This window comes from Meleagris gallopavo, chromosome 3, assembly GCF_000146605.3.
Source record: "Meleagris gallopavo isolate NT-WF06-2002-E0010 breed Aviagen turkey brand Nicholas breeding stock chromosome 3, Turkey_5.1, whole genome shotgun sequence".
NCBI classification, from domain to species: Eukaryota; Metazoa; Chordata; class Aves; order Galliformes; family Phasianidae; genus Meleagris; species Meleagris gallopavo.
In genome coordinates this window covers 43,652,198-43,656,323 of record NC_015013.2, presented here as the reverse complement: position 1 = coordinate 43,656,323, position 4,126 = coordinate 43,652,198, and the positions used below count along the sequence as shown (strand labels likewise).

Genomic DNA, 4,126 nt, shown 5'->3' with positions numbered 1-4,126 from the left:
ACATCACTTTTCTGCATATCTATAAATAAATACAAAATCCTATCTTGCATTTCATTTGCAAAGCTATTTGACACTACTTGAATTTGGAAGCCTTTTGATTTAAGGGTAGCATTCCACATTTCTGAAGTGTGAATAAGAACAAATGAAAAAAGTGGCTTCAGCCTTAAGCCATTTTGTAACTATATTCTGTCCAATGATAAAACAGTATCCAAATACCAGTAATGAATGAATACAATATCATACAATACCAGTAGTGAATGAAACTGCTGTTGTTTTTCAGGAGTGGACGTTTTTCCTGTGAGCCGGCTGGTGGCCTAACATCTCTGACTGAACCACCCAAAGGACCAGGTTTTGGAGTTCGAGCTGACCTCTAAGGAGTTTTGTAATATATGTTAAACTGTCTGGAAATAAAGTAATTTTAATCTCAGTAAAATGACGTACGGTTAATATTTGGTGGGGAAAGGGAAGGAAGCAAAAGGAATTGGTAACCATGATCTAAACTGTTGCGATGCCTAATCATCATTCAGATTATCAAAAAGTGCTTCTGTAGACCATAAAGTAACTCGCTGAATAAGTCCATTTGTGATCAGTGATGCATCAGTCATCTTTTGATTTACCACTGAAAGTTCTTGTAACTACTTTTGAGTGAAAGTTCTTTGGAAAAAGTAAGAAAGCTGACTAAATTTCAAATTTGGCAAACTATTTTTAAGAACTAATATTAAAGTGTGAAATTGAAGTATTTCTCCTGATTAAAAAAATGTTAAAGACAGTTTAAAAAAAAAAAAGACTGGTCTGCAAATCATTTGCCTGAAAAAAGATAACTTCTTTATTGCCAGGTGCAAACCCAATACACCACTGTTCAAATTGAATAGTGTAGGGGCAGCTATAGAACTGAAATAATTTGAAGAGGAATAAAGCAAGTAATTACTACTCTGTCACCATCTCAAGTTCAGGTTTTGATGAAATTTAAGCGTTTAAAATTTCAAATATCTCAACTAGAAATATACATGCTACTGCAATACTGGTTATGTGTAATTGCTTACTAAATATAAAATTATTAGAATTTGAATTTTACACTAATCCAATCACGGAATATACTTAGTGAATTTCACAATAATTTGTGCAGGAATGTGAAGATTTTAAAAATGATTGTTGCGGAAGAGCTCTAGAATAGTGCAATAATTAATATATCCATATCCTTGAATAGCTCTAGGTAAATTCGTGTTTGTTTTTGCTAGTAGTGTTAAGGATTTTATATACTACATAAAAAGTATATACTCTATATACTAGACAGTTTCCACTATTCTCAACCCTAAATAGTAGATTACTGCTAATAATTCTGGGCAGCTGACACTAACATGCCTAATAATTAAACACAGCTCTGCAGTTTCAATTCTACTGTTCAGTACCTTGAACTGTAAGTCATGGCTGGTGACTTAAATGAAAAATGAGTTAAATACAGCAACAGCCAGTATGTTCCTTAAGGTGGTAAAGCTGCAGTAACAGAACCGATTACTGTGGGAAAGAGGAAAGAATTTACATGCTCCATTCATTCTGTACAAGTAAAAGCACTTTCGTGGGAAAAATAAGACAACTTAGAGCAAAGAAAGTTTTAAGAAAAAGAGGTTGAGTCTTGTGAAAGAAAACTGGAGTTTTCTAACATCGAAGCAGAAGACAAACAAAGAATCCATTGGGCAGAGTGGGTGGTAGTTTTTTCCTTTGGTAAAGATGGAATAAGTTAGGAGTAATAGGAAACTCCACTAGTTGACACTGGATAATGGAAAGGATTTCCGTGACCTCCATAACTGAAAAATGTTACTTGGAACTATCTTGTCAAATAGGAAGAAGCAATGAAATTCAGTTCTGTCAGTAGAGTAAATTAAAGTGGGCTTATGAGTTGATTTGCTGGTTATCTGCTAGAGGCCAGCACACATCCATTTAGTGGCATGACACTGTTCTAAGAATTTGCAAAAGGTTCCTATCTTTAGATTGTAGTACTGCAGTTTGAGATTTGCAGTCTCTCAGTTACTAGACTGAGTCCAGCCATGACACAGTTTGACCAGCTGCTGCACATGCTTATCTTGATTCTGCCCAGTAGTTTTCACAGCTGATGATAGAAGATGTTTAGCTTGGGAAAGCAGATCAAGGGAAGTACTGCACAAGTTCAGTTCAGCTACAAAGGAACTTTGCAGCTGTGCTATGTAAAAAGGAGAGACTCTGGAGCCAAGAAGAAGAAACAAATGTAGAAGTAGCTACTTTTTATGAGTTCAAACAGAAATTCTTCTAAAAGGCTTAAGAAACTGCATTTTTTTTTTCCAAGTAAGTATTACAAATCTTAGCATCTGCTGCCAAAGATGAAGCTTCCAAGATTCTTCCTGTTACCTCCGCTGCTTGTGAATACCCACAAACTTAGATGGAGCTCTTGGAACTGCATGCTACCTGTGCTAATGTACAAGAAGGAGAATGCAGTATTACAGCATGCACTGCACCTGCAGCCTGTCGTTGCTGGAGGGTGAATCACACTGCCTTATATAGTACTGTGAGAAGAACAAACACTGTCTTGGGAAATACTTACTGCCTTGGGAAATACTCGGGCTGGCAGTCTGTAGCCTGCCTGCACGTAAGCCTGCTTGCACCTCAAGCAATGACCTCTGTAATCAACCAAATATAAAAGAACATGAGGTAAATGCAGCTCCCTTTTATTGCATGGTCACTGGCGTCTGCTTACCTGCTTCTGGTCAGCTGACAGCACATGATGCACTGCTTGCATCAGAGAGGAAAGGATGGCAGCTGTGTTGCAAAACATGACCGGTACAATAAACTCCTGAAAGCAAATTAGATACGTTTACCTAAACAACAACATGACGTGCAGCATGGGAGTATTTGGGCTATGTGATGCCAGCCTCTACCAGCAGCAGGCCATGTAGGGGATGCACAACAATAGTTAGCCTTCATGAAAGTAAGGTATTCCTGCAGAGGCTGTGGAGTCTCCTTCTCTGGAGATATTCAAGGCCCACCTGGAAACTTTCCTGTGGAACCTACTGGAGGGAACCTGCTTTAGCAGGGGATTGGGCTTGAATCCCAGAGGTCCCTCCCAACTCCTATGGCTCTGTGATTACATATAGCACGTTGCACAGAAGGAGGTCAGCACCTGCTTCTTATCTGCCTCTTTATTTGTGCCAGCACTTCTGGCCATCAAAAATGGTGGGCACGAGGAACAGGACACATTCTGATAGCGATAGGACAAGGGGGAATGGCTTTAAACTAAAAGATGAGAGATTTAAGTTAGTATGAAAATCCCCCAGAGGGCAGTGAGGTGCTGGCAGAGCTGCCCAGAGAAGCTGTGGTGCCCCATCCCTGCAGGCACTCAAGGCCAGGTTGGATGGGGCCCTGGGCTGCTGAGCTGCTGGGGGCAGCCCTGCCCATGGCATGGGGTTGGTCCCCTCCAACCTAAGCCATTCTGACACACCTTTGGTTCTAGGAAAGAGCAATAGAACCATATTTTCAATTATTCTTTTTATCACAGCACATTACTAGTCCTTGCTATACCCGATAGATCGCTCAAGTAAAGTAACAGAACACCTGCCCATTCAATTTAAAAACGTTTAAATTTTCAAAACATCCTCTGATTCTGAATAAGTCATATTTGCGGACAGTATACATGAAGGAATTCTTAAGGGATTTTTCTGTTTAAAGACTAGCAGCGGGCTCGAGCTTCACACAGCAGGGGATGCCCGACTCTAGAGCGTAGACCCGTAGCTCCCACACGAGATAAAGACCCGGGGAAAAGGGACAGAAGCGAGGCGAGGCGAGGCACCGGCCAAGTGGCGGTGGGCAGAGGCCCGGCTCCCTCAGGCACCCGCTCTCACAGCCCACCCCATACCCACGAGCTGCCAGCACCGCGCTCCGCACCGCCTCATTTGGATGCGCGGCGCCCTCCGGGTCGCGCATGCGCACTGCGCCGGCTGTTAAAACTCACTGCGCCATCGCCGCCGGAAAGCCCCTCCCTAGAGAAGGAGCGGTCGCGCCGCTGGGGCGACAGGAGGCGGCCGGTGGCGGCTCCTCGTCCTGCGGCCGTGCTTGTGCCCCGTCCGTTCACCCCGTCCCTGCCCGGTACCGGCTGCAC

The 4,126-nt window shown here is 42.5% G+C and overlaps 1 long non-coding RNA gene across 1 annotated transcript; it reads right to left on the bottom strand.

The window, feature by feature from the left end:
* Window positions 1-291: 291 nt before the first annotated feature.
* On the bottom strand, window positions 292-4,120 carry LOC104910260. The gene is made up of 4 exons (XR_792916.2): window positions 3,980-4,120; window positions 2,729-2,824; window positions 2,576-2,651; window positions 292-2,444 (listed from the first exon to the last, which is right to left on the bottom strand). It is a non-coding gene; the product is annotated as an uncharacterized LOC104910260 (long non-coding RNA).
* Window positions 4,121-4,126: the final 6 nt, after the last annotated feature.